The sequence below is a fragment of the Meleagris gallopavo genome, chromosome 7 (genome assembly GCF_905368555.1).
Source record: "Meleagris gallopavo chromosome 7, MGAL_WU_HG_1.1, whole genome shotgun sequence".
NCBI classification, from domain to species: domain Eukaryota; kingdom Metazoa; phylum Chordata; class Aves; order Galliformes; family Phasianidae; genus Meleagris; species Meleagris gallopavo.
The window spans coordinates 26180024-26204166 of record NC_139410.1 but is presented as its reverse complement, the minus strand read 5'-3'; the positions used below and the strand labels follow the sequence as shown (position 1 = coordinate 26204166).

Sequence of the window (24143 nt, the reverse complement as noted above, 5' to 3'; positions counted from 1 at the left end):
TACTGGTGATGAGCAGTGCTTTGCTCCAATTCACTGCAGCTTGTGGCAGGCTCAGCAAGGCTCACACATCCCTCAGTCCATCCCAGCATGGCAACATGATTCAGTGCCTGCTACATCCCTGTGGGCCTGCAGTCCTGCTCTAGTGGGACTTGGGACAGCACTGAGATTCCATGGCTTTTTGTGATGGGTAATCCATGTTTGTGGTGCTGCAGGGGACACTCTCTGAGCTTTCAGCAAGCACACCCTGCGTGTGGGAGATGTGGAATGAAAGTAGCCAGCCTTGTTCCTGGAAGTTAACAAAATATCTTTTCTCTTTGTGTGATGCCTTTGAGGATAGCAATGTCAGTGCCAGTGGATGGAACAAAACCAGAGGAATTACAGATCTATTACTGTGTTTTTTGTAAGATCCCTCCTGTAGTGTTGTGTACCAACATCGTGCTGTTAAATTCAGAAGGTGATCTCTGAAGGGAGATAACCACATTAAAGATAGACAAGTAAGGATGGACTTAGCCACCTTCCTCTAACAATGTGTTTAATGGCAAGATGATCATTAAGTGCCAGGGAAAGTAGAAGGCACATTGTGCAAGTAGTAACAGAGAACAACAAACACAATTTAATAAAGGGCAAATTCCAGCTGAAAATGAGGCTAAACTGTCAGATGGTTAAGGGCAGGCAGAAAGGGAAGTAATTTGCTTAATGAGGTAGTTCTGACAAACTAGATAGAAATACTTCAGTTTTTGAACCCAGCAAGTGTGGCATTGCGTCTTCCCTGCACAATATGGTGGTTTTCACCAGCAGTGCTCTGTCAGCCTTGGCTGTTGTAACCATTAGCTGCATTAATAAACCATATTGGAATGAAGGTACTACAATAGCATCATTACATGTGGAGGATCCTTCTTTCATCTCTAGGAGTGAAGAAGAAAATTAGTTTTTCTGTGGCTTCACAACAAGAAACAAGAAGTCGTGTGCTGTGGTTGTGCCGGGGGAGATTTAAAGGCCACAGGGGGGATGTACAGGGAGATTTCCCTATGGCACGGGACTTAGGTACCTCACTGTTCTGTCACAGAGACAGCTGGGCTTCCCCATAGCATCTCCTCAGAACCCAGCCCTGTGTTCCACCCCAGCTGCTGCCTTGGAGCAGAGCTGGCCTGAAGGCTGTTGGTGGTGCAGTGGTTGATCTTAATTAACCACCTCCAGGGCTCTCTGCTGCAAATGTGCTCATGCTCTCCTGCCTGCAACAGCACTTCATTAGGAGCACAGCTGCAAACAGCCCTGCGTCTGCACTGCTGCGAAGGCTTTATCAAAAACCCGGCTTCAAGCTCAGAAAAGTGGACCAAACGTATTGCCACGTGAACTTAGGGAGCCATGCTGGTGTCTCAATCAGTGGGTCTAATATAATGAAGAAAATCAAATAACAAAAATATTAATCTCTTTGTGTCATAAATATGCAGCTAATGTTCCTTGCCATATTTTAAATACGCTGACAGGCATCGTGCAGCTAATTAATGAGGTTTCCTAGGGATCCCAATTAACAGCTAATGGTCGCCAACCACAACATCGGAAAATAGAAATGTGGGCATCTTGTGCATGGAAATGGTTTGTGTTGTCCAGCATATTTGATGATCACTAGAGTAATAGAATTCTCATAAGGATTTGAGCTTCTCAAAAGTAAATGCAGTTTCTCCAGGACCTTGATAGTGATCAGGAAGTGAACGTAAAACTGTGATCTCATGTAATTTGGAAAGTTAATATACTAATCTGATTGGCAGAGCTTGCTAGGGACCTCACTGTACACACTGAAAAGGGAGAAAAATCTTAGGGCTTGGGTGTGTCAATAGCAATAGAAGTGCAGAAGACAGTAGATTCTATTCCATAAATCATCAGAGATAAAATGGGTGGTGTCTGGTGTCCCAAAGAGAAATAAAGTGGTGTTGCTCTTTTTGAGGAAAATAGGTCAGCCTACATACAAGCATTGGTTGTTACATGCTGCAGTAGATATATGTTGGAGACCTGGTTGGAAAATTAATTTATTCCTCTCAAAACATTGCCTTTAAAGAAGTCTTTCCTCGTGCTTTGAGGTTTTCTTGGGGAAGAGAAAAAAGGAAATTACCAGTTTCCCACTACCAGCAACTTTCAGATGGAAGCCTGATTTCCGGTCAGGTTTTTTTCTGCAGCATAAACACATGAACTCTTGGTGGTACCTTTCAGCTGAGATCTGTAAGACAAATGCTAGAGGCTGTGGTTATGTCAGGCAGTGAGGAGATTTAAACTTCAGGCTTTTAGGCTGGGACATCAGGTTACTCCTTAGGTTTCAGATGCTGGGTTGGTTTTCCCTAGTAGAGCTCATTTTTATCCCTGTGTGAAATGGCAGAAGCTTTGGGGGATGGGGAAAATTCCTTGTGCTAAGCTTTGAGCTTGTTTCCAGTATCTTGACTCCTTTAACTGGGTGTCAGTGGCCTTTTTTGGTTAGATACCATGGGCTAATTCCCATCTCTGCTCTGGGACTGGAGCTGAGCTGAGCAGTTCATCACTGAGGGAAAATAAGTCTTTCTTTATAACTGTTTCTCTTCATTTTATCTCGGCTTGTCAGAGTCTGGCAGATTCTCCATCCTTTATGCCACTCCTCAGCAGCTTTCTTTGCAGAGTGGTCATTAGCTCTGCATATGGGGTGGCCTGGAGGGATTCATTGCTTCCTTAAAGTTCCCTCCACTCTTTCATGGGTTTTCTTTCAATTTTATATTCTTTTAGGCTGAAAAAAGCCAGATTCTGCTCTGAATCTGGTCGTTACTTGATGTATTTTTGATGCTTCTAATCCCTACCGGACTGGGCTGACCTGCTGTGGTACTGTAACGGTGCCCACATGTTTGTTCTGAAAAACATTTATAGCGTTGGCATTTGTATCTCATTTTGTTACGTTTACTTATACTGTTTAAAACAATTTGTGGAGATTTACAATTGCTTGTTTTGTAATGCAGCCACGAAGAATTAAGGAAGGCTTTAGAAGTAATCTCTCTTTCTCTCCAGCCAAAGAAGCACTGTCATTTTGTCATCTATCAAGTGATGTAGGGTCAGAGTTTGCCTTCTCTCAAGGTGCACTTGATAGGTATATGTAAGTGCCTCATTTCAGTCATTCACGAAGGAATTCAGCACTTTGATTTTCAAATGTGGTGCCAGACATGCAGAGAGAACAGTGTAGCATAGCTGCAGTGCACCTATGGGAACGATATTTGCAGAAAAAATGACTGAGAAAGACTTAGAAATCAATTGCAATTAGAACTGTAACTGGCTTGATACTGGAGACGGATAACTGCTAGCTTTTGATATTTGCTAGCTAGGCAGAAACTCAGAAAATTGCATTTTCTGAGAGCAGAGATACGGAGGAAAGATGGCTTTATGCTTAAGTCTCTATGCTGGGACTCACAAATCGACTTCCCTTCCTTTCCTGACTGCCTCGCAGGATGCCTCTGTAGTCTTGGGGATGATTACAAACTTTTTACCATATGTTTATGCTGCGTCTGGTGATCTGAAGCCTCATTTTAGTTGGCGTTCATGAAATTCTAGCCTACCAAATAATATTTACTCATTAGTCTCCTCCAGAAAGTAAACAAACCCTCTTTGGAAAAACTAAACTGAGTCACGTTTACACTGAACAGGGATTGTGTGTCTGAGTCAATGATGGATGATAAGTGAGGCCTTCGGAGATGATGACTATATCAGACTGGATGCTCAGCCCAGGCTTGGGATCATTTAGGTTGCTTTGAAAAATGCTGGGGGAGGGAGAAGGGGAGAGATGCTGACCGTGAAGGGCTGTTTTCCCAAATTGTTAGTCCCATAACTCAGGGGAGAGGAAGGACCTGACAGAAATAGCAAGAGCCTTACTCAAAGAGGGCTCATCAGGCACGTTTCTTTATTAATGAAGGAAAAAAAATAAAAAAGGCTTTTTCTTCTTCTTTTCTTTTTTTTTTTTTTTAATAGATAAATCATCCAGAAACAAGTTTATGAGAAAAATAAAAGGAAGAAGGCCAAGGAGGCATGCCAGAGAAGGGAGCCTGCAGAGTCCAAGGGGTTCAGAGAAGGCTGCAGTGGGACTGCCTCTGAGAGGGAGAGTTTACATCCTGACAGGTTTACCTTCTGGGATTCTGAGCTTGGATTGCTGCTGGAACATTTGTCCTGGACCAGGCCTCTGGGCTGGTGAGTTAGCGATGGAGTGACACATGTCTCTTGTGCTGAAATGTGATGTTTTCAGGTTGATTACTGTGAGGAGTTTTGGTCTCTGATCATTGTTTCTCCTGCTCCAGTGAGGACAGGATGTGTCAAGCAAATAAAGCACAAATCTGGGAGCTGGAAGACTTGGTCTGTTTCTGAGGCTGCCACGACTTATTTGTGGTTTTTGACGAGGCAAAGAAGTGCAGATGTTAGATGAAGGGTTTTCCAAATTGCTCAGGGCTCTCTTAACTGTGCCGTTATGGGACTTGATGAGTCCCACTCTTTCTTCTGACTTTGTTGGGAGCTGAGATCTATTATTTCAGCCTGTGGAAAAGGTTGGTGTCTGCAATCATTTGGATATGAACAATGCGTGCCTGCTGCAGTGCAGAGAGATGATGCAACTTTTGCAGATGCGGTTTAGTGGGAAGGGAAGTGCAGTGTAGCTAACAAGTGGGTCAAAGTCAGGCCCTGGTTATAGCAGTTCAAACCGAGAATAATGCTGTTGGTGCATTTAGCCAGAATTCATTTTACACCAGTACCTACATGTGGCAATCACTCGTACAGGTACGTGTGATTGCAGTATGGGCAAGGGAATGGTGAACAGAACTCAATTAGTCTGCTCCTGGAATATATCCCACAGTAAGTAATAGCATTGCAAGGGGTTAGCTTTGCAATATCACTTTTCCACTACAGCAACACAAGAATGTTACATTTACTGTTTGTGCCCAATTTGTGCTGTCTGAATCTAGGAAAAGTGCCCACTTAGCAGAATTTGGAGCTTCTGTTCGGAACAAAGCAAAGGATTTTTTGTTTTCTTTATGGAAAATGTTTTTGTTTTCTTTTTTCATATTACAATGTATTTATTATTTTATTTTAATAGATGAATAAAATTTTCCTCTATGGTTTTGTAGAACTATAGACCCAGCAAAGAACTTTCCAGAACAATCAATCTGGTCCTATTATAGTGATTCATTTCCCTTTGGGCAATCTCACAAAGGTGTATGGGTTGTTCCAGGGAAATGGCAGCATTGGTCCTGCTGGCAGCTCCCAGCCCATGTCCTCTGTCAAAGAAGAGGCGTGGAGGAGGCTGCAGAAGCATGTCCTTTTTGGAGGAGCAGTGGGCATTTTCTTTGAAGATATCTGCATTTACCTCCTGTCTCCCCTTAAACTCTTTTCACATTAATATTCATATCTTCAATGCTAATGAGAGCGATGACTATATGCTAAAAAGATTCTGCCCCTTCAGATTTCTCTTGCAATAGCCAAATACAGAAGAAGTGATGAACTAAAGCTCCCTGTGAGTCTTTGACTCATCCAATCACCCCAATTAATCAGTGTTAAAGAGAAGTGTGTGTGACCACCCAGGGCACACTCTGCCTGGCTCCACAACTTAGGTTGCTTTGTCTCAGTGTTGCAGTGTGTACATGGTGTGAGATTATGCCCTGTCCTCAAGTGCCCGCCACACTTACACAGTGTAGTCAAACCAAAGGCAGGGTGAGCGTCAGCTATGAAAGAAAAGAATTCCTAAGTAGCTGTAGGTTTAGGGGAAGCCTATTAGGATCAAATTTTTACCTTTGGTATAAATCTAACGAGGGGAAAATTGTATGTAGGTGCACACTAGTTGAAAGTAGAGTGCGAACCTAGGAAAACTGTTTCAAACTAAGGGGAAATGGTTTCAAACTAAAGGAGAGGAGATATAGACTGAATGGATGTAAGAAAATAGTTTCTTGCAATAAGGGAGGTGAGGCACTGGGACAGGCTGCCCTGAGAGGTGGTAGATGCCCAGTTCCTGGGAACATCCAAGGTCAGGCTGGACGGAGTTATGAGCACCTGATCAAGCTGTAGGTGTCCCTGTTCACTGTAGGGGAGCTGGACCAAATGGCCTTTAAAGATCCCTTCCAGATTAAATGAAGATTTATTAGGAAAATGGCAAACAATGGGCAGTAACTCCTAAGGGGGAGCAGCCCATAGGTTGGGGTTCTCCTTTTACCCAGCTGTGCTGCTGACCTGCTGTAAATCCTTCCCAATTTCTCTCCTTCTCTGGAGGTGTGGCCTTGCTGTTGTGGAGAAAGAGCAAAGGTTCCTTTCAGCTGTGCCACCAGAGCACAGTCTGAGCCAGGCTAATGAGCACAGGTGCTGGCTGCAGGGAGCAGCAGTGCTGGGGTTGCTCTGGCAAGCATTTTGTTTAAGAGAAGAATGGATCCTTGAAGCATTTGATCAACAATCTGGGTTTTGTATGCCCCTGTTTCTGCATTAAGCACACTTAATGATGTAGGGATTTTCTGTGCCTTTCTCTCTTTTGTTTATCTCATGTTCTCATCAACAAGAGCTTTGTTTTAGATCACGATAAGGCCTTTTAACTATAATTTTGCTGGAAATGGTCATAAGAAAATCTTTTTTTTTTCTTTTAAATAGTAGCCCATTCTCACTTTCTGAGCTATCTTGACTTTTTTTTAATGAATTTCCATACGGGCTATGCCTTGTAAAAAGATTATCTCCATTTATTCTTTTTATAAAGTTTTCAGAAGGGAAGGCACTGTCCCAATGCACAGAAGCAATTTTTCTTTTCAGTGGATCCTGTGACTCAAATCTAAACCTTTGCTCTCCGAGGAACACTTTTCAAATGTTTACTTACTGCTTGATTCCTGATAGGCAGTCTGGAAAAAAATCAGATGAGGTGTTGCTCCTGAAAGTTATACTGCTTTATATTGTTTGAAAGGCAGAGATTGAGCTGATTTGTCTAGCAGCTTGCCTTTTCTCAGCTGGGGGAAAGAGTTCCTTTGTAGCTCAGGCTTTTATCAACAGTCCAGTAAAAGTGTTTTATATATGTACATAAAAAAAATACAACATTCATATAAAGACTTTCATCTTGAAGGCTCCAGAGTAGTTGACAAATTTGCCAAATAATTTGTCTTTTCTCAGAAGTTATCTCTTGCTCCAGCACAGAAGCATAGGTATTTCTGTGTTGTGTAAAACCATTCTTGCTACTAATAACTCATTAAAGTCACCCTCAGAGCTGTAATGCACGGATTACAAAATTTTAAACTAAGAACTTTAGAAACTTTTTCCTAATCATGTAAGAGGATTTATTAAACATGAAGCTGTTTTCTTGGTACAATGAGGCCACGGGGGCACTGGAGCACGAGGTGTGCTGAGGGGAGCCTTGTCGTGGAGGAAAAAGACCAGTAATACAATAATGAAGACAAAAGCAGTCTTGGAGCCATCCGCTTTGGTTGGGTGCTTAGTGACAAATCCCTGTCCTGCAGCACAGCTGGAACAGATTGTTGTCTGTGGGTGAAAACACACCCATGAGGGATGCTCTGCTACCTGCCCAAGCCCATCCAGTGCAGATTGCCCTTTACCTTGCTGGTGACCCCAGGACCTCTGTTTTCATCTGAGCCTCATGTATGAGCAGCATTTGCCTCTTCTGAAAGGGCACTGCTGTGGCATATCCCACCTGCGTGCTCTGTGCACACTGTAGGATCCTCGTGGCTGCTGAACCTCCTTCTTGTGCAAAGCGCTGCCTACCTCATGAGCAAACACGTTGCAAGGTGACGGAGGGTTTCGTGATGGGACCCATAGCATAAGCGTGTTAATGGAGTCAAGTGCTCTTTATTGGCTCTGGGGTATTTCACTGCACCCTTGGCGTGCTCGTGCTTCCTGTATGAAACTTGGCTGAAGGAATCGGAGCTGCAAGACATCATCCCGAATTCCAGCTGGGATGTGTAACTTGGCTACGCGGCGCTCTCCCCTCTTTGCCCCCCTCAGCCACTTCCCATGTTAAATAGTTTCTCAGGACTCAAAGGGAAAGGGGGAGATAATCTCCAGGCCAATCACTCTGATAAGTAGGAAAAATGTGTAAATAAATGAGCCACGATTAATAGTATGACATTGTCTCTTGACTCACTTCTCTGGCAGTTGTGGCTTGCTGGGATGGCAGTCCTTGTCTGTTGTCGGGGGCTGGGATGCAGAGAGTGAGCACTGAGGGTGGGATTTGTTTAACACATATTTCCTTATTGGAGAAAAAAAAAAAAGTGTGATTTATTTTCTTTTGCTGCAGCCTGCTCACAATTTTCAGTTTACATTAATAGCTGTGGGAAGAGCAACTCTTAATGCCATATACTTTGGCTATTAACAGTGTCTGGTTTGACAGTACATCCCTCTTAAATTTTTTTTATTCCCCTGTGATCATAAAATATGTATCAGTCTTCCTTTGTAATCTCCTTCAGTGTGTCCAGCTAGCTAATGTGCATCTCTTTCCCTTTAGGATTTGATTTTTCTAACGCTATATACTTAACAAGAAGAAACAAACTGACTTCTTCAATTCTATTTTATTTTTAATCAGAAGCTTGTTTGAATTCATATTTGATGGAGTTGTTTCTCCCGGAGCCCCTAGCAACTTCCTCCCCAAAATGTTTGCTTCACTGATATTTTAATTGCTGTAATAATCAGCATTCTGAATAAGAGGTCTTTCCCCTAGCTCAGTAAATCCATGCAGGCTGGGTAAAGCATGTCTGTGATTTATGTGCAGATAAACAGCTTTGGATCCCATCCAATCACTTCATCAGTTTTAATTCGGCTGCCTAATCAGTAGCAAACAGGAGGGCTGTTTTTTGTTGGTTTTTTTTTTGCTTTGTTTTGCTCTGAGCAGGGTGGGGGTGCTAACGGAGAGCTTGGCGCCTTCCCCAGAACGGCACTGATCCTCCCCGTTTCTCATCATGTCAGTGTCAAAGTCAGTGCTAACTTTCTGAAGGAGTGGATGAGAAGGGACGGGATGCCAAGACCTGCCTTTAGGCTTTCGCTGGTATCTAAGGAACCGCACAGATATGCGGTCTGAAAAACAAGCCTGTACTTATCTCATGTTTTATAAAGGACATCCCTTGGATGCCTGAGAAACGTGGAAAGCCTCGGATGGAAGCAGATTTTATTTCCTGTCTGTGTTCAGGAGCTGACACCTTCAAAACTACTGGAAGCACTGCAACAGGATACCCAAGGAGGTTGTGGATGCCCCGTCCCTGGATGCATTCAGTGCCAGGCTGGATGTGGCTCTGGGCAGCCTGGTCTAAGTGGTTGTCGACTCTGCACATAGTGGAGGGCTGGAAACTAGGTGATCATTGTGGTCCTTTTCAACCCAGGCCGTTCTATGATTCTATGAAAACTGATTTCACAGCAATCCTGCTGCTGGTGTTCCCCACAAGGCCTGGTGACTTTGGTGGGGCTGGGAGGTGCCAGGTGCCTGCAAGGTGTGGGGCAGCACCAAGGGATGAGGGTCGTTCTCTTGCATCCCCACTGCTTTATGTCCTTCTGGGCAGACCGCAGCAACCTGCTCCTCACTGGCCCAGTGCAGCAGGGTGGGATGGGGCAGTGTATACTCATTCCTGCTCTTTTCTTCTTCCTTCTTGCCTTCCAGCTCTGTGGGATGGATGCTCAGTGATGGAGTACTGGGGCTTTGGGAACAAATGCTGCACGTGTAGTTCTGCAAGAGAACTGCCCCTCCTGCAGCTCCCCCAGTGGGCAGGTGTCCAGTGCCACCTTTGCAGATCCAGCCTATGTGCTGCTGTGACACATGGACCATGTGTTATCTGCCTGCCCCAAAGCTGAAGCTCTTCTAAGTTGGGGCCAAAGTTTCTGACCCTGTTTTTATTTATCCTGAGCCAAGCAAATACCTATTAATGGTAAAATGCTGCACCACTTACATTATCATCTGTTGGTGCCATGTGTCCAGAGGTGAAATATTCCCTGATTCGTAAGCAGGCTCTGCAGGATTACAGAGAGTAACCCCATTTTGGTCACTAGATCTAGGGCAAGCAATACCATCTGCAATAATAAAGCTTACCTAAAGAGCTTAGCATGGTTTGACCAGTAAACCAGGGCTACGGTCCCTGAGCTCTGTTGGCTCTTCTGGCTGCCCTCCATCTCTACAGACAGTTGTTCCCTGCTGCTTCCCTTATAGTGGGAGGCAGCAGGAGATGCCAGCAGCTGCTGCTCTTCTGGGCCCATTTCTTCCTGCACCGTAGCAGCCTTTGCTTGTAAGCAAGCAGCAAGCTTGGGAGAGCTATGCCAGGCTGGTGGCTGCCACTGCAGCATTCAGGAGACTGGTTTCTTGGGAAGGAGAAGACAGGCATTGCTGCTGTACCTTCAGGGTGGTTTACATCGCTACACAAAAGACCCAACAGCTTTCTTTTTTTTTCTTTTTTTTTTTTTCTTTCCCATTTGAAGTTAAACTCTTACAGCTCCATTTTTCACTATTACTAAGAACATAAGGAAAATCCCAACATGAGCTGCTAAATTCAAATTTTCTTGGCTCAGCCTTAATTTGTTGCACACACCCATAGCTGTAGGGGTTTTAAATAGAATTTTGAATCATCATGAAATTCGGAGAATTAGGCTGGGCTGGAGGGAAGGGCAGCAGGCTGGGTTTGGGGCAGTGTGGGATCAATTTGCAGATGTGCACATCCCGAGGGACCTTGGGCGAGGTGTTTCATCCATCTGCTGCGTAGTGGTTTCTTTTAATTTGCAAAAAGGCCATAACAACTCCCTGCCTTGGATTTGAACCGTTACTGGAGAGAAGAGATGCAGCTTCTGGGGTGGCTCTAGTACAGCATCAGTCTGATGCTTGAAGGCTTGTAGGGAAGGACAATGAGCACTTCACCCTCTTCCTCTGCAGGATCTTATCTTGTTCTCCTTTTCTTATCATACTTCTTCTCAATGTCAGCACTGCAGAGGGACTTCTAGAACTGGGATTTCCCTGCTTTACACCGAATGCAGTTGGCAGGTCTGATTCTTTTAACCTGAGCAGGAGCTGTGAGCACCCCATTAAAATTAATGTAAGAGGAACTTCCAGAGTGCCAGAAGATGAAGACGATCCCATCTGCCTACCTGCTGCTTTAATGGAGAGATAGGAATGGCTTCATGCTGTAACTTGAGAGGTAACTTGACAAGTAATTTGAGGAGAATGCTCAGTTTCTTGCAGATCAAAGAGTGAGTTTAGGGAACTCTCTGTTCTCTGGCCAGAAGGGAGTGTGAGACCAGAAATCCTGCGGGTGACCAAACTCAAGAGTTGCTGCTGTCTGGTGGTTTGCTTTTTAGAAGAGACCACAGATCTCAGAGGTTTGAGCTCACAGATGCATTGTATTTTCCTGCAAACTGATATTATGTGTTCTGAGTTGCCACCTGGGCTACCTCTAAAGCATTTCCACTGCTGTCATTTTAAAGAACAGGAGAAAATCAGTAATAAAGGCTAAGTCCTTTTGTGAGGTGATCTGGTATCCCAAGGCATTCCAACAGTTTCCCACCTTTGGAGTTCAGCCCTGGCAGAAGCTATGGGAACTTTCTCATCCTCAGCCATCTCCTGGGTTTGCTTCTATAGGGGAAAACTAGGAGAGGGAAAGAAATGTGAGGATGCATACCTGTGTCGCAGTCCTAAAACACTGCAGGAAGGTGCAATGGGAGCAAATTAAGAAAAGGTGATAAATGAGGCTTCATGTAGAAAACAATTGCTGCAGCCCTCCCAGTGAACTGGGACAGAGGACAGGTTCCTCTGTTACTGCAGCTTGCATTTTTCAGATGATGCTACAATTATTGTGACTTTTCTTTTTCTTCTTCCTTTTTCCTTTCTGCAAGGCTCACACTAAATTAGAACCCATTGCTCAGGTGAGCTTTGGAGGAGTGGTGCTGGGCCTGTCCATGGCCTGTCCCTGAGCACAGCACTTTAACCCCAGGAGCCCCTGGCGTGGTGCAGGGTTCTGGCACATCACATCAGTTTCCCCAGGAAAACCCCTTTGTCTTTTCAGTGCCTCTGTTCCTTGTCTTGTGCAGTAGAGCTAACAGCATGCACTCCTTCTCAGGAGCACGATACAGATAAACCCATCTGGTTCAGGAATGCTCAGGCATCGCTCTGATGGAAGCCATGTAAATAATAAGATAAATGATTTCAGCAAGATCGGCTGTTGAGCATAATAGGTAGCGGGGTCAGAGCCTGTTCGCAGTGAATCATTTCTTACTGGCTGAGTAGGATTCGTGCTCACAAACCATCGTGCAGAAGTATCCCCTGGTTTTTGCTGTCTCTGTCTTTTCCCTGCCTACACATTCAGCTCCTTGATCTCTTGCCTGGAAGTTCTAGGGACAAGAAATAGCCACGTCTGAGGGCTGTACGGAGCTTAGCATCAAGACTTCAGCCACTGGGTAAGCTTTGGGTGCTGCAAGAATGAAAAGAGAACTTATTAAGGTAGAATCAAGGGTTTTATACAGGACAGGTGGGTGAAAATGAAGAAAATAGCCTTCGCAATGTGTCTGGAGCAGGTGTGTTCATTTTGTGCGTTGCTATGGTGTTAAAGGGCAGGGCTATTGCTCACAGCTGGCATGCTAACTGTATGCCCCCTGGGGCTTGCTGTAGGACCCAGGGCAAATGGTGTGGGCTTCAGCTGGCTGCAGCACCTGGGATGATTTGTATGGTTTAAATAGGGCTTTACTAATCCTTAACTGACTTTGTTGGGGAGCAGTTCTGTAGCAGAATGAAGTATGTAATAAACTCAGGCAGAGGTGAGTGAAGAGGTAGGGAGATGGGTGGTGTAGGTGGTCATCTCCTCATGCAGAATGTTGTTGTGGGGAAGATGGTGTGTGCTTTCCTTTCTCACTGGTTCAAATCTCTTGCTTGAAAGCTGGGATGAGAGCAATTCCTTGTCTCTCCCAGGAGGATTAAGTGGTCAGGAGTGTGCAGGCAAGGTTTCACAATTTGTAAGTTAGAATGAGCATGTTAAAATATTTATTGGTGCTACAAACATTTGCTGCTAGCAAATCTGTGGAAAGGAAATGTGAAACAAAGAATTGCAGATGAAGCAAGTTTTGAAGCAGACTTCAGATGAGCATTAAGGACAATTTTTATACTACTTTGTGATTAAGTTTAAATAATATGTTTGTTATGCTTTGTTTCCAAAATAATATCTAATTTCAATCTCAAATAATCTCCATCAGATGGAAGATGTACTTTGAAATAACCACTGATGACTCTTTTCCTGATGTTTCCACAGGTTACTAAGGATTTTCCCTGGTGCTTGACTTCAAATATGACACTTCAGTAATGCAGAGGCTGTAAGTATGTAATATAATGTTTGCAACCCTTTGACTGCTGTGTTCATGCTCTTTCCAGATCTTTTTAGGCCTTGCTAGTCTCTACCTTGTGATAAGCTTGCAAGGAAGCAAATAGAAGATGATATGGTTCTAAAATAGGGAGTGTCATTTTAGACACTTTGCTTTATCAGGTTAACGTCTTGTTTAAGAGCTGCTATAACGGTTGTTTAATCTGCAGGAAGAAAGCCCAAGACATCTGTCAGTATTGCTGGAAATGCCACAAGTAGAGAAAAATAAAAAGACCTCATTAGGGTAGATGAGCAGTGAATAAAATGCAATGATACATTACTAAAAGCTGGCATGGAGTTGGTTCCCAGGCACAGAACAAAGACCAAGAACCTTATTTTGCTTGTCATAGCACTAATTAAAAAGGCCTACAAGAAGCTGAATGATTAAAACAGAGGGGCTGCTGCCCTAATCATGTACTTGTTGGCCTTCGGTCAGTTGGTGTCAGAGTTGGGTATCTGGCAGGTCTTACCACAGAGGGAAGCTTTTGTGCAATTCTGGGCTTGAATTCCTGGATGATTGAAAAAGATGCAATTTCATTTTCTTCCTCAACTGTTTCCATCTATTCTTTAGGTGAATTTGTGAGCTGTTCATTTTAGTAGCACTTCTCTGAATCCTGCATTGTTTTTCCTAATCAGTTCTCTCAGATTTGCTCAATCTCCATTTAATTCAGTCAGCTACTCAACATCCAAACCATTTGTAATAAAGAGAGTGCTAATTTTTCCTTTTATTTCAATTGTAGTCAATGGCTTTCGGCAGGTGTTATCATATAACTCAATCACCAGTCATTGGAATTTGTAATTTAATCAATAGTGGAGGCCATTTTCCCTTAAGTAGATCAAAAGAGAAAGCCCAAGGAAAATTCATGCTAAAAGGAGAGTGAATAACAAAACAAAATGATAGAAACTGTGGTTTGCACTTCATAGCTGCATGCCTTGGTGTTGTATCTGCCTGGAAAGTGGCAAGAGAAAGAAATACCACTGTTTTAGAGTTAATGAATGTAATGAAGGCACCTGTGAACTCATCTTGCAAAACCTGGAGGGGAAATTATTCATATGACCTAAGTTGGTAAGACAACGACCTTGAAACAACCCCACTGGGCTGAGTGGTGTTAGCAACTCTGTGCATGAGCAATAATGTTGACACTGAGTTTGGTTTAAGAGGGGCACCAAGAGATGAAACTCTGTTAGGCCAGATCCTCCAGCCTTTTTGTTCTTCTCTTTCTGGCATTGTGATGTCTTTAGGCAATGGCAGAAGAGGATGTAGCCATGGCAGCAAGCCACTTTTGATGTCATCCCTGCATGGTTTAGGGTTTTGATGCATGGGGATTTGCCTGGCACAGTAGAAGTTGGCTGTGGCCAGTGCACCTATTCTGTGACTATCCTTCACTTTTGCTTCCAGTGTTTCTGCTACCCTGCAGGAGGGGTGGCACTGACAGGATGAGGGAATGGCTCTTCATTACCAGTAATGGGAGCTCTCTTGATTTCACATACTGGCACATTTAAGAGGTGTAGTTTTCAGTAGAACATCTCTGCCTGTTCTGCTGCTGTCTTGAATGTTGTTCCAAGATAGAAGGCTTATTTCTCTCTCAGCCTCTGGAAGGCAGAATGCCTTTCTCAAATTGTCAAGAAGCATTGAGCAATGCCCTGCCAGAGAAGCACCTGTGCTTGGTCACAGCTGGGAGTTTGTCCTTGGCTCCCTGGACTTCAGAGAGATTGCCTGGTGCATCTCAGGCCTCTGAAGAGTCACTCTTGGCTTTGATAATAAATAGCTTCTTGGTGTTGTAGTCTTGACTTGGCAAGGTCCACAACAACTGAAGATGAAAGGTATCAAAATTACTCATCCAGAAAATGCTTAAAATTACTATAAATCATTTGGCCCCTAAGGGAAATCAAATGCTGTTTTGTTTGTGTCTGCTCCAAAGCTGCACTGCCAGCGCTGTAGCCATGTTTACTGCAAAAGAAATGTTGAGTTGGCCATTGGAACGTGCATCTTCAATTTGTAATTGAAGCAGGAACACCAGTAAAGAACAGCTTCAGGATACAGAAATTGGGGAAATTTTAACATGTGGTGTGTGGCATTGTCTTGAAGATTTTAGTACTTTCCTTGAGTGCTACTCTAGATTGAATTAACAGGTACTCAGGGAGTCTTCAGGTGCTTGTTTTCAACTCAGATTGCTAAACTTTTCCTGTGGTAAGCATTTAATTTCCTAAGACAATAAGGCAATCAACTGATGAACTCTAGGGTGAATCATCTTAAAAAAAAAAAAAAAAAAGACCACCTTACACTCTGAGGCGGAAGCAATCACTTAATTGCAGTAAGAGTCTTGTTTCAGGTATTGTTAAACGTGGAACATTATGAATTGAAGAGCTCGTGGATAAATGTGGCAACAAAATGGTTTGGTTCTCATTTCTCAGCAATTCTATCTTGATGCAGCCTGCTGAACTCAAATGCCATTCCTGTTCTGAGCAGCTGTACCAAAAGGAGAAGTTTTGGACAAGAAAAGTGTGAAGCATGCCAATCGCACAGCTACGAAATCTACAAAACTGCAACTAGCCAACAGGAAGCTGTCTTAGGAGCCCTTAGAAACTGCCATAGGAGCCTGGTGTTGGCTAGTATGAGCTATATTGTTAACTATATTGGTCCATCCTTTTTCATTAACCTACATATAGCGCTGAAAGATTACCAAACATGCTCCATATGATTGCTTATGTACCTGGTTCCTTCTGGTGCACACCAAAAAATGCCATCAAAGTCAGTGCAGTTCTGCCCACTGAGTTTGGCCACATGAGAGCAGAGTTTTTCCCTTTGTGTAGCTTAGTGTGCTGTGTTTGGAGACTGACTTCTTGGAGCAACCAGGCTTTGGCTGGCCAAAGCAACCAGTGTTCTGCCTACCTAGGCAGGCTGGGGAACCCAACTGTAAGAAGTGAAAAGCTTCTGATGAGGACTGAGGATGAAAGCTTTTTTTCAGGATTGATTTGGCACTCAAGCTCATTCTTTGCTGAATTAAGTGATGGCACATGGAGACTGCCCCTCTGTCCTTCCCACGATGACTTGCCCTTTTCACCTTTATAAGGAGTGATACTTTGCACAAATCTCTCCTGCAAAGCAGAATAACTAAGTGGTGAGAATAATGCATGTATGTAGGTAGTATAGTATATCCAAAATATTTACATATGTGGCCTTTTTCTTTTTTTTTTTTTTCCCCCCCCTTCTAATATCCTTTGCTTTTAAACTGCTAACACATCTCAAAATCCTTGGCTTTTTTTTTTTTAGTGTCCTGCTCCTGGCACCAAACCACCTGTTGTAGTGATTCCAAACTGGTTAGGAATTTGGAGGGGAGGAAAAAAAGAAAAAAAGAAGATAGCAGGCACTTTCAGCTCATCTTTTAGAGGACACTGAGTTTCATTTGCACTGAATTCAACAGGCTGCAGAAGGAGGGGGTGTCATTTAGCTATTAAAGATTTTTGTTTTCCTGATCATTGTGAAGTAGCATCATTAACACAGGCAAATTACCATGCTTCACTGTGCTGTGTCCATGGTACATTAGAGGCCCGTTCCTGTTGGAAAAGCAGGGTCTGTTCTTCTGTGAAATGAGGGGCCCATTGGCAGTTCTTTGGCAAGTTAGACAGAGGGGCTATTTAACAAGGAGGAGAGTGGTCTAATAAGGGGGAAGAAATTGAACGTGACAAGTGCAGGGAGAGATAGCAGAAGGCTGATTTATAAATCAGTGTAATTGGGCCAAAACTTTCATCAGTTTTCACAGAGCTGGGGAAGAAGAGGGCTGCAGTTTCGAGGGAAATGAGTGCTGTGATTTTTCCGAAGTGCATTTTTAGAAAAGTCAAGCACTCCATTTCATTTCTCTTATGCGTAGCAAGTGCTGTGCATCAGACTAATGGAAACTGGTTTGCATTGCTTAATTTTCTTCCTTGAAAGGCTGTATTGGTTTTTGGTGCAGGAATTGAGCTTTGCTTGAATATATCTGGATTTTACTAATAGGTTTTAGTTTAATAAGATGAAACCAATTAACCAGAAAAGTCATTGCCAATGGATTTTACAGGTACATAAAAATATATTGCTTTTTCTTGAAACATTTCATCACCCTCAGAAATGTTGCCTTTTCTTTCCTTTGCCACTGGTGGAAAGCGCTGCGATGAATTTATCCCCTTGTGCCTTTTTCTGTGCATACTCAGACTGTGCGCATGTGTGTATACATTTGCTGATTTTGCTCTCACTTTGCCCCTGGTGCTGCTCAGAGTGGTTTGCTTGTGGCCTGAGCAAAACCAGAGCTTGCAAGCTATGAAGAGGTGATCTTAAAAAGTTGCTTAAAGTGGCACAGGGCCCAAGGACTAGTGAGAAATGTCTCAAAAGCAGATGTTAACGTAACTGGAAGAATGTGTGGAGCAGCAGAATTGCTGAGGAAGGCAGTAGGGCCTAGGTGTTTCCCCGGTGCTACTGGAAATCTCTCCTGGGGGTTCCCGAACGGCTCTTTGTTGTGGTGGCTTTGCATTGAGAGCAAGAGTGGGGATGAGGCAAGCCCTCCTGCAGCTGCATGGAGGCCTGTGGAAATGAGGTCTGGTCTCTGCCTGCCTTTGTTTGGGTGGTATTGCTCATTTAATTACCTCTAAGAACATTTACCTGCATCCTTAGTAATTAAATTGGAGAGAATTTTGTGTGAGACCCCTCCAGTCTCCTCTACCCCTACATTTCCACTGACTTTGCCTCGGGAGCACTGGGGACACAAGACATGGGCGCGTGCTGAGAAATGATGGGATTTCTCTTTCCATTACTTCAACCTTCTCTGCTCCCTCATACCTTCCGCAATTAAAGCAGGAGGAGCTATTAACTTTTGGGAGCATATGGGGTGTAACCCAGGCAGGCACTGCCTGGGGATGACACGTTTTTCCCTGCTTCCATCAGATATGTGTGAATTGAGGCATGAAGATTCTGCTTTGGTCCTTGTAAAGTAAGCTTGGCTTCTTTACTTTAGTGATGACTAAAACATGGTACTTTAGGGTAAAAAAAGGGTGTATGTCCAAGTACATGGTATATGACGCAAAATTAGCTCTTACAAACAGGCATCTCTGTTCACACAAGCTTTCCCAATCCTTCTAAAAAACATCTGCATCATCTGAAAGAATAATAAACACTGATTTTCGGTAATATGATCAGCTTTAATTCTTGTACTCTGCAAGCAGTGGGAGCGCCCTTCAGGGCAGTGCCCTTTTGCATCCCTGCTTCCATTTAGTGGTGCTTCTCACACTCTAAAAATAAGTGTAGGCATTTTACCAGCAGGCTGACATCATTATTAGTGCTCTGTATATTTACCATATCAACTTATGATCAAGTTGAAGGAAGTGATGAAGTGGATGACTTTAAAAGAGAGAACCCTTCCAGTGGGATGTGAGCCTCAATGCAAACCAAAGGGTTGCTTCAGATCCTACTGCATTGGTGGGAATCCATTCCTAGCCAAGTTAGGCTAGTGCTCCGCTTTCCAAAACCTCAGCAGCCTGACACCTCCTTCCAGTACCTGTTGTGTGAGCAGTGTCAGTTGGTTTGCACCCAAGCTCTTTCTCCACTTTTTTAATTCTCACCTTTTTGACTTTTATTGGATTCCTAGGCCAGGAAGGTCATTAAAATGACCTTGTTCTTTCACATAAACATTCAAACAAGTGGTACCAACACCAAATGACTGCTTTGTGGTCTCCAGTTTTGTCCTGCATTTGTTTTAAAGCTTCCCAGGAACCCTTGGCTACTTTGCACAAACTGTTAACTTGAGGGCAATAATTTTGTCTGGGTTTTGTCACAGAAATTCAATTAAGGAGGATTATGAACGCAGTTGTAGGCCTGTTTCATTTACAGTTGCAAATGAAACCCAGGCCACACACTGATCGTTTATATAGGAAAGGAGAGATGCTGTGTAGCTGTGAGAGGCTGAAGCCAGAGTTACCTGCGTGTTCCATTGTGTGGCTTCGCTTATTGCAGAGCGGAGGGGAGGGAGATTTCAGAATGAATAAAGAAGTGATGGAGAGGTAAGGAAGAAATCACCAAGGGGAAAACTACCCCCACTGCGGTTCCCTAGGAGGCACGCTTCCCGTTTGCACATAATAAACTCCACAGGGAATTTCTTCCTCCTTAGAAATTGTATTCCAAAGAGTAAGAGGGAGTCCTCCTTTAGTAATTTATTTATGGCTCACAAAGAGCGATATTCTGTTCTCCTGGCCTTGGTTTGGCTCCAAGTTCCAGAGCCACCAGGGGCAAGGCATATGGTGTGATGTGTTCTTTTTTTTTTTTTTTTTTTTTTTTTGTTATTTCTGGGCCACACAAGCTAACTTTTTTTTTATTCCTTTCTTTTTCTCTTTTTGAACTTTTCTGGAGGCAGCCACATTCCCCAGGTAGGGGAAGGGAAAGGCAGGATGGGAGCTGAGGACATTTGCCAAACTGGAGCAAAATGGGAGCATGGCCCTAGTGGAAGTAGTACATTTGTGGTTAATGAAAGAAGGAGGGATTTTATTTGTTTTGTGAGATGCCTCTTTTGTTATTAAGGGCAAAATAAAGGCTCAACTTTTTAGCTGCTCTCAAATTCTCAGATGTTCTCTGATGAAATGTCTGTGTTTGTAAAGTAGCAATTATCTGAGCTCTGCTTTGCAGTAAGGAACTTTGGAATTACTTTGCACTGCTCCAGAGATAGGTGAAGGGCACGTAGTCATCTCATCCTTCTATGGCTTTGTCCCATGCCTTTGGGCTCTGCCCTCCATCCTTTTGGCAGGGAAGCCCCTGCAGGTCTCCATAGGAAGTTGTGTGTCTGGAGATGCTGTGTACAGACCCAGCTCTCATCTACTAAGTTTTGTTTGTAAGGACTTCTAACCATTTTGCAGATTGGGAAAAGGAGCATTCCAGTTGAAATGCAGCCCCAGCTGAGGCGAGAACAGGAGCAGCCCCAGTAACAGTTCCCTGCCCTGTATATCCGAGCAATTCTCTGCTAGAGAGGCTGGAGTGTCTGCCAAGCATCCACACATTGCCTTTGATTAAAGCTCTCCTCAAGCACACTCAATTTAACAACTCCTTTTCCTCTTTTTTTTCTTGCTTTCTTCCTGATCCTGCAATTCCAGGAAGGGTTTTACTGTCCTTACTGGGGTTTCAACTATGTGCCCAAGAGGCTTACTGGATTCTTCACCAGATCAGGGAAAATAAGCTCTTTTGTTTTTAGCTTTAGATCAGATACTGTTTCCATATGCCTCTCTGTATACAGCCTTCACACTGCTGAAGTCTGAAACAGAAGCAGGCAACTTATTAACTCCTTAAATCTCCAGCAAAATTCACTGGAAGTGGTGCAGCGGAGAGTGAATAATATCTACCTTTGCTCCACAGCCAGTGTAGTTCATCCCACAATGGGGGTTGGTGCAGCTTTCTGTTTTTCTGTTGTTTTGAGTCAGACCAAACTTGGGATAGCTGGGGCTGGGATAACCACTTTTGTCAGTCCCGGCTTCATTCAGGCATAACCTGGACAAAAAAAATGAAAGTCCATATGTAAAGGATAGTCTACAAGGCCCTTGCCTTTTGGGCATATTTTTTGTAGAAGTTGGGACGCCTTTATACAGCATCTTCAGCATCTTTCAGTCCAATTGAGCATGACTTTAGAGCTAGTATTACAACCAAATTGATTTGAGTTTTATGAATAACCTTGCAAAAGTTGGTGGGTTCATAATGGCACAAAAAGAGTATGGGGGGGAAAAAAAAGGACAAGGATCAGAATTTTGCCTAACTATAAGATCACTTTATTACAGCTGTTTCGGGTAATCTATCCTAATGTGTTTTGGTGTATAGTCAGGGGAGGAGATAAGTGTTCCCAGTGGCTCACCAGGTGGGGTTCATGTGGGCAATGCAGCTGACCCTTGGCAGTGCTGATCTCATCCCACTGAGATGCTGAGTGCCTTGCTGCCTTGCCTAGCCAAGCATGCAGGTGAATAAAGTAGGGTGAGATGAATCTCTGCCTACGTTTCAATCACATGTTTTATATATGTTAAAGCGTATAAAAATAGTCCTTTCTTAGCATCTTCCAATCTGTAGATAGTGGAGTTAGAGCCTTAGCCAGCATAAATGAGCTGAAGTTTAGTGCTGAAGGGCTGATTTTATGGAATAAGTTTCCTCTTTGCTCTAGTTCAAGGGGAATCAGATCTCCATAGAGTTTTTAAGGGGTTGTAACAATAGTACCCCTAAACTCAGTACCAAAGCCTCTGCCATGGGGCTGAAAGGCTGTGCACTGTGTAAGGTACATGCAATTTGATGTGATGCTTCACGTTCTGCATAAATTGATTTAGGTTTATAACATCTGGCAGCACTGCCCTCTCAAACTGTAGCAGAGAAATAATTCATTCAAAACTGCTCTGATGGAGAGTGAAATGGTGTTCACCAGCCTAGTTTAAAAATCAGATTGGAGGCTTTCCCTCCTGTGGCTGCTAACTGGTTTAGCACAAGCAATGCACACACACAGTAGCCATTTCAGCAGTTTCCCTGGAACTTGCTGTACATTTTTAATTCTTTTCTTTCTTTCATTCTTTTTTTTTCTTTTTTTCTCAAAACAAGCTTTGTTTACACAAGAAAAAAATGTGTTACTGAATCATAAAGCTAGATAAAGTATGTGTTGGACTGAGGGCCTTTTCAACCAAATAATGACTTTATCTGCTTATAATGGAAGAATTGAAAGAGGTGTGGGAAAGAAAGACTGGAACACACTCGGGAGCCTGTGTTTCAGTAACGGTGAGGAGTTCTGACCATTAATACGGGAATTAACAACCCTCCAAAGCCGCCTCATTTGAGCAGCTGCAGTAGGAACTGGCAGTGCAGAATGCACAGACTAATTCTCTTTCAGATCAGCTAAAATTAAACATTTGTTACAGCTTTATGTACGTACGCTCTCAGCAGGGGCCGTTTTCCTTCCCTTTAGGCAAACTCAGAAGAGGAAGTACATTTAACAGCCTCGAACCACCCAATCTGTGTGCCATATGTATGTGCCACCGAGCCGTGCTGGGCTGTCAGTGCTCAGGCTGGCTCTGAGAAGTGGGATCGAGGCGAGCTGCTAGCATTGGTGTCGTTATAGGCGCTGGAGCAGAATTGCTAACGTTGATCAGAAGGAAAAGGTTTGAAATCATAAGTAAACAGGGAAGCTCCATCATGCATTTCCACAGATGATGAAAGGCTGATGGTGGCAGCCTGCTTATCAAATAACTAGACTTATTGAAGTAGTCTGTGCTCTCATTAAATAGTTTGCTTTTTATGTTTTCATTTTATTTCATCGGAAGGTGTCTGGGTTGGTTTTTATTTTTTTTTTCCCAAGCCTGCTATTACTGCCATGGCAAACTGGCTAATTTAGATCATTTCTGCTGTTAGTGCTTAAAAGCAGCATGGAGTGCAATGTAGTGGGACCTAGCGCAAAGCCAATTCCTGACATGAAATCTGAGCTTCCTGGAAAATAAATTATAAAATCAATGTAATAATAATAAGTTTGTTCCTTGCAAGATGATACTGCTCATGTTTGTGTGACTCCACGCTTCCTTTAGCATAAGCCTAGTGCCGTCAGCTATGCACAGAGAACAGGGTAGGGTCGATCATTTTAATCACTAGAGAGAAGTAAAATGTAAAAACAAAAATGTTGCTACGTGATATGACATCCTTGTGCTGAAGGGATTGTTCCTTTCATGGCTCAGCAAGGCACCGTATTCGGTGTTTTTGTTCCCAGGGGAACAAGCTTTCTTCCTTCTCTGAAAAAGTTTGGAAAACAAGAAGTGAAATATTAATAATTGAAAATGTGAGTTGCGGTAATGCCATTTGCATAAGGAATTTTTCTTGACCATGGAGAATACTCACAGCTGGATGGAGAACGGATCACCAGAGGAATTGTTGGAGCTGATGGGTTTAAAGGCTACCTGGCATCAAATGTGTTTCTTAAGGCAATCTTAATGGGACTCCCATGATGACCATGCTTTGTTTGTAACCTGTCCGTTTGCCTGGAGGACATGTGGTGCTACCAGAGGGATGAGTTCCCCCAGCACTGTGTGAGGTGGTGCCAATTAGATTTGAGTGGGGAGGGAGGCTTTATTAAGAAAGGATGCAGACAGAAATCCTTCCTCCAAAGCATTTACTTTAGAGTTTAACAGTCCCAGTGACCTTCACTGAGAAAGTCCTTCCCCAGTCACATTTCAGCAGAGAACTCCATGCAGATCGTTTGTCTGCTGCAGCAGGAGTTAAGGCATACTAGACTCTGAGATCTCCATGTAGAGTGTCAGGAATTATGGTGTTCTTTTGTTAGGACTTTTTGGGGCTTTGTTTGCTAAGCTGTGTGTTTGTGCTGCACAGCCATCCTTCCTTGCTGTTTTGAATGCTAGCAGTATGAAGATATTACTCATAAAGTGTGCATGCTGTTACGATTCCCGACTTTAACTCTTAGCGTATTTATAGGCTTCATTTCCATTTTTTGTGGTCTCATTAATGGAGCAGCAATAATAAATTGAAATGTTAATGGGGGATCATTTCACCAACAGCAGAAGGTATTAATGAACTTGGTAAGATATTTGAAAGGAAAATAGCTTTTTAGTAGTGTAATTTTTTTTTAACCACAGCCCCTGATTGTCTCCTTCCAAACATGTGCAACTGCATTGGTTTGGAAAGAATAAAAGTAATGTCATGTGGACTTTTCTAAAATCAGCTTCCTGGATGTTTTGTGTGGGAGGTGGACCATCTGCAGGAATTCCAGTGGGCGCAGCCTTGCTCAGAGTCCAACCATGAGCAGACTTAGCTGTCAT

General features: G+C 43.4%; 1 protein-coding gene across 5 annotated transcripts in view; it reads left to right on the top strand.

Moving 5' to 3' along the window:
• The window catches only part of SEMA5B (semaphorin 5B), a 251596-nt gene that overhangs the window by 62985 nt on the left and 164468 nt on the right, over positions 1-24143 (top strand). For 4 of the 5 annotated variants that reach the window (XM_085228315.1, XM_085228316.1, XM_085228314.1 and 1 more), the window contains exons 2-3: positions 3976-4191; positions 13236-13296. The gene's annotated coding sequence lies outside the window, so the exon portion shown is untranslated. The remainder of the gene's footprint in view (positions 1-3975; positions 4192-13235; positions 13297-24143) is intronic. The other variant, XM_085228313.1, reaches the window with a different exon arrangement.